The sequence below is a fragment of the Lutra lutra genome, chromosome 14, assembly GCF_902655055.1.
Source record: "Lutra lutra chromosome 14, mLutLut1.2, whole genome shotgun sequence".
NCBI classification, from domain to species: Eukaryota; Metazoa; Chordata; class Mammalia; order Carnivora; family Mustelidae; genus Lutra; species Lutra lutra.
Window position 1 is genome coordinate 42862082 of NC_062291.1, and position 14614 is coordinate 42876695.

The 14614-nt window shown below is 38.2% G+C and overlaps 1 protein-coding gene across 9 annotated transcripts in view; it reads left to right on the forward strand.

The window, feature by feature from the left end:
* The window catches only part of NRG3 (neuregulin 3), a 1069178-nt gene that overhangs the window by 822770 nt on the left and 231794 nt on the right, over positions 1-14614 (forward strand). The window lies entirely within an intron of this gene.

Here is a 14614-nt window from a genome sequence, read left to right on the forward strand (position 1 = left end):
CAGCAGTTTAGTTAGGATCATGATGGGCATTTCCAAATCACAAAGGCCATGTTATGATTTTCTAAATACCAAACATGCATAAGACAGACTTCAACAAAATATTGTATATTGACAACAGACAGAAATTATCCTGTTGTGAGGGAGCACACCGCTGTGTAATGAACACGTCCAACCCTCTTTCAACATCTTCTCAAAATGCATATTTTCTCCTTTTCCCCACCCCCCGAACGCAGATGCTGAATTTCTACCTGCATTGCCTTAGAAAATACAAAGTTTTGTTTTGGTTTTTTTTTTAAAGGAAAAGTTTTGTTTAATTTCATTTAATTGTGTTTTATCTTGGCAAGACAAGATATGATACAATCTTAACTACTCCTTTCCTTCCAAATGTAACTCTCCTTGAGGAAAGTGAAGGTTTCCTAAAATTTAGCAAGCAAGCTAGTCATGGATTAGCTCCTTCTCTGAAATGTGAGGCATTGGTGTCTAGGAATTACCCTAGTAGCAGACAGTTACCAGAATGTGTTAAATTTGTTTCATCTTGCGATTTTGCCTCTTGCTAAGCAGATATCTCAAATGTATGCTTGTGGTTGAGACATGGATTTGGAATATTACAAAGCCTATGGAAGAATGGGCTTGCTAATTTCTTTTCTCTTGTTTCTTCTTCTTCTTTTTTTTTTTTTTTTTTCATTTTGGCTGATGTACCTAGTCCCCCCTCTATTTTCCCCTCTTTCTTTCTTTTCTATTTCCCTCTGTTCTCCTCTTTCCTTCTATTTTTTTCATTATTTCTTCCCTTTAGTCTTCTTCCTTCCCTTCCCTCCCTCCTCTTCTCGTCTCCTCTTTCCTTCCTCTTTCTTCGTTCACTTCCTCCTTCTTCCTTCCTTTTCCTTGTCATTTATAGCCATAGATTATCTATCAAAAGGATAGAGGGCAAGGTATGGGGGCAGGGCTCGCATATGATACAAAATAGGTAAAATAATCTCTCTTCAGACAATCTAATCAAACCCTTGCCATCCACTTAGATATCATAGTCCATCTCTGCAAAATTGAGGATGAGGCCCACCATTAATTAGGACTGTGCTCCTCAAAGAAAGCTGATCTCATAATCACAGTCACTAGCCTGAAAACCTAGATCTTCTATGCATAAAAATATTTATTGCAGTAATATTTCTAATGGTGAAAAAATGGACACATGCTGAAAACCAACAGCAAAACTATGTTTAAGTAAAATATCATATGACATATCTATAATATTCTATTGAATCATCATTAAAATGATGGGGTGCCAATAAAATGGTAGGGGTGCCTGGGTGGCTCAGTTGTTAAGTCTCTGCCTTCAGCTCAGGTCATGACCCCAGGGTCCTGGGATTGAGCCCGGCATCAGGCTCCCTGCTTAGTGGGAAGCCTGCTTCTCTCTCTCCCTGCTTGCGTTCCTTCTCTTGCTGTCTCTCCCTCTCTGTCAAATAAACAAATCTTTAAAAAAAAAAAACAACTGTAGGAAATATTCCTATTGGGTGAAACAGCAACATAGAAAGGTATTTTCATATAAAATTGCAGTAGGAACATCCCTTGGTCCAATGGTAGAAAAAAATAAAACACATCCTGAAATGCTGAAAGGGAACTTTCAGTGTTTGGATTGTGGAAGTATATGGATTTTCCCCCCCTTTTTCTCCTGTTTCCTATAAGATGGCATAAGATTATGTGAGTCAGAGCTCCGGAAAGCCTTGAAATAATAACTAAAAGATAAAGCACTGAGAAATCGAATGAATGAGTCCTGGAGATGGAGTTCAAATGGGAAAAGCAGGGATGCCTGGGTGGCTCAGTTGGTTAAGCATCTGCCTTCGGCTCAGGTCATGATCCCGGGGTTCTGAGATGGAGCCCCGAGTCCCTGCTCAGTGGGGAGCCTGCTTCTCCCTCTCCCTCTGCTGGTCCCCCTGCTTGTGCTCTCTCTCTCTTTCTGTCAAATAATAAATAAATAAATCTTTTAAAAATAATAAATTAAAATAAATGAGGAAAGCATGGGGCACCTGGGTGGCTCAGTGGGTTAAGCCTCTGCCTTCGGCTCGGGTCGTGATCTCAGGGTCCTAGGATGGAGCCCCGCATCAGGCTCTCTGCTCAGCAGGGAGCCTGCTTCCTCCTCTTTCTCTGCCTGCCTCTCTGCCTACTTGTGATCTCTCTGTCAAATAAATAAATAAAACCTTAAAAAATAAATTAAAAAAATTAAAAAAAATAAAATAAATGAGGAAAGCATAATAGCAACACTTATGCATGCATCCCTCCATATATTTATGCACAGGTGTTTTCTGAGCATCCACCCAGGACCATCTCACTGGTTGGATCCTGTTTATACAAAGATACCCACAGAGTTTAGGCTCTGAGGCCCCCACCATGTAGGGAGGGAGAAAAACACATGGACACATAAGCTTGGGCATGATTCTGATGGAAGCCCTTACTGACATTGGCAGATGCACTTGGCCCCTGAGTCTCAGGTTTTTCACCCAGAGAATGGCAATAATAATTGCTATAGGCACCTATCATCCAGACTGATGGGAAGTCAGTGACGGATGAACATTCGCCCACCGCCTTGACTCATCAGTATAATCACACTAATATGTATTTAGAGCCCACATGTGCCCGGCACTGTGCCAAGGGGCCTCACATTACATAGCATACCCTCATGAAATCACATTCTAGCAGAATTACTGGCAACTGCTCACGTTTTATAGATGAGGAAATTAGGCCTCGGAGATGTTAAATAAACTCGCTCAAGGTCACGCAGCTAGTTAATGCTGGAGTCTAACTTCTGATCCAAATGACTCCAGGATCTGAGCCTTGGATGGCTGGGCTCTTCCCTTTCCCCCTCGACCCCTCCCTCATCCCCTTATTTCCGCTATGACATTTATCACTCTCAATTTCATTGACTAAAACTCAATGACCTGCAGCAAACATTATTCTAAGGAACAATATTTGCACAATTTTCATATCTTAATGCAGCAACTTGAGCTTCCATAGAGATTTAAATCCCTAATGAAATTTTCTTGTCAAAATTCTTGCTGAAGGATCGTTTAATTTGCTGCGCATGATATCCTCGAATGAATCTGTGCTCAGGAAATAAGCTTCCTTCCAACACCCTCCCTCTTTTTCCACCTCTCGCCCCTTTTTTCTCTCCCTTCTTCCTTCTTCTTCTCTCCCCATTTGCCAAATGACTGCTCTATTTTAGTGAAATTGCAATTAACAGTGGGTTAGAAGCCTCTGCTGTTCTATTCTCCCTCAGGCAAGGCAGAGTTGATCTGAAATGTGCATCTCTCCAATTAATTTTAAAAAATAAATAAACCTCAGATTACGTGCATTTGGGGAGATAATGCCAGGATGTCACCATGAGAAGGCTCCGTGGTTGCTATGACCAGTGTCTATACCATGGTCCCAGTGTGGATCCTCAGACCTACTATTCCAAAAACTCATTTTTTACCCCCAAAGAGCCTGTGGTTAACCCCACTCTGGAAGAACTGTATATACACATGAATTAAACTTATAAAGTGCCTTGATGTCAGGTTTTGAAAAAATATCTTTTGCACATAACTGATAGGTGAATTGAACCTTCACATGGGGTCAGTACGCAGAAGCCACAGTCTGATCCCAAAGATGAATGGTAAGCGTGGGTTCAGAAGGAGGGTGCTAAGAGGAACAGATTTAGGTCAGGATCCAGAGGACATGACTGTCTGTGGAGGAGCCAGCACCAGTCTACATAGCATACCGTACTAACATGTATTTGTACCCTGCCTCTCCCTGCTGCCAGCCAGCACTTGCCCATGGAGAGCAGCAAGTAACTTCCAGGAAGCCCCACAGTCTTCTAGACAATTTCTAATTTAATTTCTTCAGAGCCAGTCCCCTTTTCTGTAACACAGGATCAACCTATAGAATCCTGCCCGGTTTTCTCTTCCTCACCACCTGCACCTAGCCAGATCAGGTACCATCTTCAGCCTTGAAGCAGAACCAGATGGTACTGAAGAATCATAAGCTGGTCAAGGATTTAGGCAGACTTTTTCCTGGGTCTCCTCTCTCAGGATCACATGCCAACCTGAGTTATCATCAAAACGTTCATGTCATCACTGGCCAGGGGAAGCCTGAGAGTAGCTCCAGAGAATGGATTCGGAATGGAATCAAAGAATGATGGGGGGTGGATAAGATGCCCATTCATGGCGAGGGTCCCATGGGACACCCAGGGTCCCCATGCCTGGCTGCAGGTGACAAGTCTGCAAAGTCATCTAGTCTCCACCAAGGGAGAATAGAAGAGAACTTCTGGATCCAGTCCATATGAACTGTTCAAAGAAACATTTCCATGATTTCCAGATCTAATAAAAATTCAGCAGATCTCGAATGGGCAGCATCTATCTAGCAGATAAAAAAGATCTCTAAAGAGCGGTAGAAGGTGAGCGGTTTTTATAGACCAAAGTGAGTAGGAATGAGGAAGTTATACTGGGTGTTTGCTGATGGGTTAAAGCAGGGTTACTTACCTTATACAAAGCAAAGAGAAATCTTAGAGCCTGGCCAGGTAACTTGTGCTGAGCACGTAAGCATGGATTGCTTGACGTTGGTCTTCCTTTTCTGGGACAGCACAGCATGGAAGCTTAGCTACGTTTTGGTTGGCTGATGTGCGGCTTAACATAGGCAATTCCATTTTAAGCCTAATCTGGTTATTACAGTAGTGATTTACATTCACACTTTTATTTCTTCAGATCTTAGAAATCAGGCTCTGTTCTTAGAATGCCCTCTGAGGTGCCAGGAGCCTGGTCTGGCCATACATAGTTTAGAGGAAGGCTAGCAGCAAAAATGGTGTGGGTTTAGACTTCCCATCCCTCCAAATAGGGTTTATGTGACCCCAGCTTCCCAGGAATAATCACTACGGGAACCCAAAAAATAAATTGCAAGAGCATGTGGTTCCTAGAGGGAGTGCTGGCAGTGAGCCAGTCCACACAGTCCAATTTGTAATGGTTTGCAGGGACAGCGAATTCATCAGGTCGGAGCACAGTAGGTCTCCTTCCCTATGTACTAGGAAGCCCATTGGGTCATCACTCACCCAATGCTCAAACCATCCAGCTTAGGGCAGAGTGTTACTCCTCTGCTGTGCAGGACACAGTGAGGAAGAAGGAAACTTGAGAGCCTCCTCAAAAAACCAGTGTGGGGCCCGGGAGCCCAGGCAGGTGTTGGCAAAGCAGCTGCAAGGGGTTTCCTTGAAGAGTATCAGTTGGGACTTGCCCAAAGAGACTCATGCTTTGCATTCTTGCCTTTCTTGATTTCAGGTAGTATATAGAAAAGCTTCCTAGGTGTCAGCAATTAGATTAGGAATTAAAGGGTCTTGGTTCTAATCCTGTGGCCACTTGCTCTTAGCAGTATGGCCTTGGGAAAATCACAGTGTAACTGAGCCTCAGTATCTTTACCTATAGAAGGATCCTGGTTAAAAGAAGAAAATGACCCTCAGTACAGAGCAGGCTGTCCCTGCAAGTCATTCAGAAGTCAGGTGCATGGCTGAAATAATATATCTTTTTGTTCATTCACTTATTTATTCCCCAAATAATTAGGCACATATAAAGTACACCATGCTATAGATTCAAACAATAATAATTAAGGATCCTTCCATCAGTAAGCCACAGTCCAGTAAAATGCATTTATTGAAATTGAATTGTAGGCTCTAAAGGATGTCATGTCCGTAAGAGAGAGAAATGATTTTTCATTAATTCAAAATCTTACTGATAGCTTGAGATGGGATAAGTTGCCTAATGTTGATGGGTTCTGGTTTTCTTCTTTATAAAATAAGATATTAATAGTCTCTAACACATACAGTTATTGTTGGGATTAAATAAAATAATTCAGAGAAATTTGTGCATGGCACATAGAGAGGGCTCAATAAATGTTATCTATTATTATCATTATGGTTGTATTTTAACTATTATTATTGCCTTTATAACTACACAGTGTATAAGGCACTGAGACAGCTACTGCCAGGGATTAAAAAGTTAAGGCATATTACCTGACCTCAAATATTTCCAATTGTATAAAGCCAAGAAAAATATATAAACAAGTACAACACACACACACACACACACACACACACACACACACACACACACAAAAGAAAGACAGTTAAGGAAATATCATAAAAATGGGTGGGAAGGGGCACCTGGGTGGCTCAGTGGGTTAAAGCCTCTGCCTTCGGCTCAGGTCATGGTCCCAGCATCCTGGGATCAAGCCCCGAGTCGGGCTCTCTGCTTAGCAGGGAGTCTGCTTCCTCCTCTCTCTCTGCCTGCCTCTCTGCCTACTTGTGATCTCTGTCAAATAAATAAATAAAATCTTTAAAAAAAAATGGGTGGGAAATAAAAGTTCACTTAAAGTGAAGGGGAGAGATTTGGGCTGCTCACAAAGGACTTATCTAGGAGTGAGCATTATAATGAGTTTTTCACATGGGGTGCTGTGGCTACTTACACAGGCTGCACACTGCCCAACTCTGTAAGAATCATTCACACTAGAATGAGAAGGACTCTCCATGAAGCTGTGCAGCATGATCGTGGGAAGGAACTTTCCATTAATGAATTGGATGGCAAAGAGCTTTCTTGAGGGCACAAAGCATAACCTATCACCACTTCACCCTGTCCTTTAATCAACAATGATGAGAGGGGATGTCTTTCCAGACAGGAATCTGCTCAGAACACTTAAGTCCCCTGCATTACTCTGCCCTCTAGTAGCCATCAAAATATTGTTAGCAGACTGGATCCATATAAAATGTGTAACTCTTGGGGTGCCTGGGTGGCTCAGTGGGTTAAAGCCTCTGCCTTTGGCTCAGGTCATGATCCCAGGGTCCTGGGATCGAGCCCCACATCAGCCCCACACTCTCTGCTCAGCAGGGAGCCTGCTTCCTCCTCTCTCTCTGCCTGCCTCTCTGCCTACTTGTGATCTCTTACTGTCAAATAAATAAGTAAAATCTTAAAAAAAATAAAATGTGTAACTCTTATTACCATCTTCTGGCCTTGAAAGAGAAGAAGTAATAGAATTAACAGAATTGTCAGATTTTGACCATGCCTGTGTGAATTTCATTAAGTCTGTCTGTTCTGTCAGATCTATGGCTTTTTCATTCAATTGCTATCATCTTCAAACCTACCCTTTAAATTTGTACAAAATACCTAATGTTTACCAATTAACCATGCAAATGCAACTGTTTCTAGAAGACTAGGAAGATAAATATACTTAAAAAAAGAAAAAAATTCCCAACATCACATCATTCAGAGATAACCACTAATAATCATTTTAGTGCATAACAGTCCCAACTATTTTATAATGTCCCTTTATAGGAGCCCCAACTATTTTATAATTTCCCTGTGGAAATACTGCATAATCAACCAATGCATAGAAGGCAGGGTATCTGGAGCCAGAGGGAAGCACAGTTGTCCTTTCTTCCCTTAGCCTCTCTGCTCTGCTCTGTCTTCCCAGCTTGCTAACTGCTGCTTTCCCTAACTTAACCCTGGCTTGCTAAGGGTCTACTGTACCTGGGACAATGGTGGACTGGCCTTAGGCCTGCTCAGGAGCTTCTCAGGCTGGTCTTCAGACAGCCGGCATCCTATTTTTCTTGTGTGTGGTCCACAGCTAGTCTACAGGACCAGCACATCTGTCGTCCCAACTTGCTCTGGCAAGCAAGCCATTCAAATGCCCCTGTGATCAGACTCTCAGGACCAAGATGGCTTTCTTAGCCCTCTTTCTCCCACCCCTTTTATATTTTCAGAGTCAGCAATGGAGACCAAGTGTTCTGGAAAGGCTCTAGATTATTTGATTATTTCCTTTATAAATTCTACACTTAGTGATTAATCTCACACTTCATTATCTATTATCCATTATATTGACACACTAATCAAATCTGAGGTAGGGAGAATTAAAGTCTAAAATCTTGTTACATTATATACTAATTTTCCTTACAAAGTTGGGATCATTTCTATACATATATTGTAATCTGTTTTTTTTGTCACTTAGTATATTACGACCTTTTACCCACAGTATAATATAATCTTATATTTTTCTAAACTATTAATTTAAAGAGTATAATATTATAAGCATTTCATATAAATTATTTACCAGTCTTTTATGCTGGATCATTTAGTGAATTTCCAATTTATCATGATTACAGTGATTTATAAGCATTATGCATATCTTGTGGTACAGATTATTAAGAATGCATTTCTGGACTTCTAATACACTTTGATAAATTTTCCTCCTGAAAAGTAATATTTATTTCTATTTCCATGAACACATTAGGAGAAAGTTGATTTTACTTTTTTTCTTTACCAGAACTGAATAGTATTTTTAATTGATAATTTTTTCAGGAAAATTATATCTCACCAATGTTTTAAACAGAATTTCTTTGAGTACTAAAAAAATTGAATACTTTTTTATTTGTATATTGATCAGTTTCATTTTTACTTTTACGAATTTTTAAATTCTTTGCTTTGCTCACTTTCAAGTCTGGGAATTTTTTTGTCTTCTTCAAAGGAGTTTGTTATTTTGAGGATAATAAATCATGTACTATCATATACTTTATGATTTTTCTAGATTGCTCTTTGATTTATTACTTTGTTTTTTGACACATATAGAAATTTTGCCTTTTATGGGATCAAATCTATCAGTTACTTTAAAATGTAGTTCATATGTTTAATACTTAGACTTCCTTCACCAAGCAATGAAGTAAATATTTTGCTAATTTAGCTCTTAAAATTTTACTGTCTCTATAATTTATTATTTACTGTTTGTACATATGGTTATATATAGTCATAATCTATCTGAAATTTATTTATGCTTACTTAGAGATTAAAAACACTATTTTAAAAAAAGAGCTAAAGAATTCTCCTAACAAAATTTATTGAATAATCTGAAGTTTCCTGATTGATATAAAAAGTGGTCTTAATCATATACTCCATAATTATATGTATTTGGTACTGTTTGTGTTTCTATCTATTCTCTAGGTAGAAATAACACCACAAGCTTATTTAATTTTAAGAATTTTTTAAAAAGATTTTATTTATTTATTTGAGAGAAAGAAAGAGACAGAGAGCATGGGGAGGGGCAGAGGAAAAGCAGACTCACTGCTGAGCAAGGAGCCCAATGTGGGGCTCCATCCCAAGACCCTAGGGTCATGACCTGAGCCAGAGGCAGATGCCCCTAATTTTAAGCAATTTATAATGTATTTTACATTTAGTAATGTTATGCCCGTATTTTTTCTTGTTTTTTAAAAAAAGATAATGGTTTGAGTGAATAAATACAGTTCAGTCATATACTATATAGAACTTGTTTCACACGATATTTTAGAACAACATCTAATGTTTTGAAAAGCAGCTATTGTTTGAAATTAATAAAATGTAGAATTCAGAGTAGCATATATGGTGTGAATAGGTGACCACATAATTTATCATCTAACCTAAGATACTTAGAGAATGAAGGACAGAGGCATAACTAATTACAGCGACCAAAAAGATGTGAAGCAGTACTGTATGGTCACCCAAATTTGTAAAATATACGTTTACACTTAATATATGAGCTTTTAAAACAATAACTGGAAGGCAACCCACTGCAAAATGTGGAGGGGTTATGCACAATTTTTCTTGCCAGTATTTTTTTTTGTATTCTCCCGATTTTCTATAATACATATATTTTAACTTAGTAATTATTAAAAGAATGAAAATAACAACAGACTTTCTTTAATGCTCTCTGTGTGTATGACACTGTTCTAAGCACTTTACAAATAATCCTATTATAGCCCTGTGAAGTAGATACAAAAGAAGCCCCCATTTTAATGATGAAAAAAATGAAGCAAAGATAAATAAAATTATTTGCCCAAAGATGCACATTTAGCAAGTGGTAGGCGTAGAATTTGAACCTCATAGGTTATGCGGTCTAAACAAGCAAAATGAAGAAGCAGATTAAAGTTGACAGCAAAAAAAGTTGATAACAATTCTTTCTCATAGAGTTATAAATACTATAAATATTATGAATCCTCACATCACTCCCCATTCATCTGAGCATCATTATTTTTCTATGTGACTTTTCACATATGCTTTTTTGGAATTTGAGGTGTCTCTGACAGATTGTGTCTGGGTCCCCACACAATCCTGTGGGCCAAGATGAAGGAAGAAGAGCACAGTGCAGGTTTATCTAGTTTTATCTTGCCAACTGCCCCTTTGGTCCCTAGCAGCGTAGGGCAGACTCCAAGCCCGGAGCTTGAGGCAACCCCAGCAAGTCCTGTGATGGTTCTCTCTATTCATTTTGGCTATGAGGAGTTTGCTACAGCAAGGCGTGTATTCTGCCCACGCCGTGACTCCCTGAAGAGAAAAACTTAACAGGATTTTTGGATGTCTACCCAACAGACACTTACACCTGCAGCTGGTATAAACCAGGAGTTGAGCTGCCCCTGGGTTACCTGCTCAGGGAGACCTCCAGTTCAGGATAAGTGCTCAGCTCCTGCCCCATCCGCCACTGCCCTTCCCCCACTCTCTCTGATTTGAAAGACCTTGATAGGGTTCTTATTACTCAGATATGCTATCAGAAACCCATAATTCATGCAATTTTCAATACAGTTTGATTTTATATACACAATATATTTTTTTAAGATTTTATTTATTTATTTGACAGAGAGATCACAAGTAGGCAGAGCCGCAGACAGAGAGAAAGAAGGAAGTAGGCTCCCTGCTGAGCAGAGAGCCCTAGGCGGGGTTCGATCCCAGGACCCTGGGATCATGACCTGAGCTGAAGGCAGCGGCTTTAACCCATTGAGCCACCCAGGTGCCCCTATATACAATATTTTGCAGTTTATTTCTATATTTGTCATAGTTGACTTATTATTTATGCATGAGAATGACTCCCCTCTCACACACATTCAGACATTAATGTAGCTTTCTCCCGGTAACCATAATGTATTTGTCATTTTCACTGAAAATCTATGAGGTGACAATCTTTTGTGAGTATTCCAATGGGCTTTTTATCTGGAAGTTTCCAAATGATGTGCTTTTGAGTGAGTATAAGGAAGAATTGAAAGAAAAATGATGGAAGCTTTGACCAAGAATGCCTGAAGAGTAACAGCAAAGAAACAATAACCACAAACCTAAATTGGTCCTCACCCAAGGGTGTATGGAGCATCTAGGATTACCTTGCTCATGTCATTTTGTGCTTTCTCCTTGTACTCCATTTTGGATAAATTTCAATCACATTTATTAACATTACATGTATCCCTAAATAGCTGTTACTACTTTCTACAAAACACAGGGAAAACTGTAATGCCTTTCACCTATGTTAATAGATTTCTCTAAACGCATCAATTTATTTACATTCTGTGCCCAAGAACTACTAGGTTTTGGGAATAAGTAGCAAATTTTCTTTTTTCTGGTATTCTATATGATGCTGATAGTGGGAAACAGCCAAAGTAGTGCAGTTCCAAACACATACCCACCGTCCTCCTTTCCTTGAGAGAGCTTTTTAAGAGAGGATGATGGGACAATTTCACTCTTGTGACTAACATGAAATGGAATGATTTGAGCTATTACCATCTTTATTTCAAATTTGGTAGAACCATTATTCTTGCAGTGTTTATGTAGTTTTTAAAAATTGGACACACAGATTGTAAATAGCCTTTCATAACGTAGGCTACAAAAGTGAGCTCAGAGAAATATAAAAATTGACCGCATTGTTGGCAGAAATCAGAGACAGAGGGTTATGGTTTTCTTTTTTTCTTTTAAATAGTAGGGCCATTATTTCAAATACCAACAGAGAAGTTCTGTGGAATGAGGACTTCCTATGAGCAGAATATTTGTGATAGTCTCCATCTACACTTTCTCATTTATTAATCACCCTAAATTGTGGTCATCCTATAGTTAGAGAAGCTGATTCAGAGAATTTAATTAAACCACCCACATAACTCAATTTCTAAGAATTTATATTCAAATCTACTAATTCTACACTTTAGCTTCCAGATGCTTTCCGATAGGGGCTAATAAAATGTTTGTGTTTTTATTTTTAAGCCAGGGAACTGACAATTGAAGATCAAAGTAACAATGTTGTTTTGGAACAGTATTTGCAAAAGAAGAGTCTTTATTTATCTGATCTATCCATTGATTGATTGATCTTTCATAAGGGTCTAAGAGCAAGGCATTCTCCATCATTTCTTGAAATGAGTATTTCGATTAAGTATTATGGCTAGCAGTATGATTAAAAATTTAACTTAAGGGGCGCCTGGGTGGCTCAGAGGGTTAAAGCCTCTGCCTTCAGCTCAGGTCATGATCCCAGGGTTCTGGGATCGAGCCCCGCATCGGGCTCTCTGCTCAGAAGGGAGCCTGCTTCCTCCTCTCTCTCTGCCTGCTTCTCTGCCTACTTGTGATCTCTGTCTGTCCAATAAATAAATAAAATCTTTAAAAAAAAATTTAACTTAAAATAGCTGAAGAAATGGGTACATAATTATGACAGCTTGGGGTACAATGGCTGCATTAAGCCGTACAGTGCAAGGTACATAATCCAGTTCACAACACATTTGATAAAATTGTGAGCAGTTAAAATGAGTTTTTTATGACTCATTTTACTTGAGAATAGATTTTTGAGAATAAATATTGGATCTTCTGAATTTCTGGCTCCCTTAACTTTTCAGTCTTTCCCTATGAATGGGTTCTAACTGTTCAGTTACATTTGTTCCTATCTCCATTGTCTCCATTTTCTTTGGAATCCTGAACACTAAATACCCTCCAGGGAAGTTCTATGGGATAATTAATGTGGAATTGATCTGGCAGATAAACAGTTGATTCTCACCATGTTTCAGATCATGAGAAGATTATCAGATTTCTGGTTTTTCATAATTTCTTGTCTTCATAGAAATGCTCTATGATTATACCTGAAGGAAATGTCCAAATATTGGGCATCACCCACATCCGTGGCCCAGGAACATATTTCAGACCTGTTAGGAGTTTTTTTGTGGATTATCTGTGAATACTCCCCCTCAACTAAGAGTGAATAAGATGGAATTTAAAACTCAAACATTTCTATAGAGTAAGATGATTCAGACAGAACTATATTTATTGAGGACCTGTTCTAATTCATGCAAGAAACTTTGCCAGGTATATTGACGTGTGTTCTATATGTTCTGTCATTTAACTCTGACAAGTAAAAGAAAAAAATAGCTATTATTATTATTCCCATATAGTTTTGAACAATAAGGATAAGACTAAGAAGGTAAGACCTAGATGAAGAAAACTATGGAGATTTACTGTAGGATTTAAGAAGACAAAAATTGAGAGAGATCCCGGTGATGGGGATTAAGGAGGGCACCTCTTGCTGGAAGCGTTATATGCAAACAATGACTCATGGAACACTACATCCAAAATTAATGATGTACTGATTGGTGACTAGCATAACATAATAAAAAAATAAATTGAGAGAGATCTAGCATGATCTACCATCAAACATATTTTATAAAATGGCATTGCTCCTTGAGTTATAAAATGTAGATTTTACAGGGAGAACAGGGATTGTATTGGTTTGGGTTACTGCTATATGCCGAGTGCTACCATGCTTCCATTACATTAGACATTTAGGTATATTTTGATTAAATGAGTGAAATAAAGACTTGTCAAAGGTGACATGTTTTACTAATTCTTATTCTTAAATGTGCTTTTAGTCTATCCACTTCAAAATTCACTTAGTATCGATCAAATACCTATGAAATTGCTGTGTTATGGATAATTACTATAGTCACAACATTTTATAATACTTTTTAAGTTTAATTTAATTTTAGAATATGATACATTCACATAGTTCAATACTAAATAATAGAAAAGCATTTACAGTAAAAGCCTCTACCCCTATCTCCCACTCATCCAGTTTCTCTCACAAGCAGTCACTGCTGCTAGCTTCTTATAAATCCTTATAAAGTTATTTTATCATGTATTATAAATGACAGTAAGTAATATATTTATTATATATTAATGCATAGATAAATAATGTATTTATAAAAACAAAATGAACCCAAAAAAGTCCCTTTTCCTTTTTATGTAAATAACAGCTCATAACACGTGCTGTTCCATTTTGCTTTTCCAAATAGAAATAGATGTTCAAGGTTATTTTATTTTAATATATAGAGAACATTCTCATTCTTTTTACAATTGCATAGCATACTTTTTTTTACAGTGATTGTATATAATACAAGATTAACAACTCATCTGTGGATTTGCATTTAGGTTATTTGCTGTTTACAATATGCTATTTTAAGCAATATGTAGGATACATTTCTAGAAATGGAATAGCTGAGTCAAATATGTGCACCTTTGTAGATTTTTGGGTTTTCTTTATTGTCATCCCTAGAGTGGTACCAATTTAAACTCTCAGACCTTCTCCAAACCCTCTATTTCTCCAAAGTCTCTTTCACATACTACATTGTTTTCTCAAACTATTTCATCTTTGTTCAGTGTTGGAAGGGTAGCTTTTAATTGAATTTTTTGTATATTTTTTAATTGAATTTCTTTTATGTTGAGTGACATAGAGTATCTTTTCATATGTTTAAGAGCTTTTGTATTTCCCTTCCTGTGAACTCTCCTAATATATATACCTT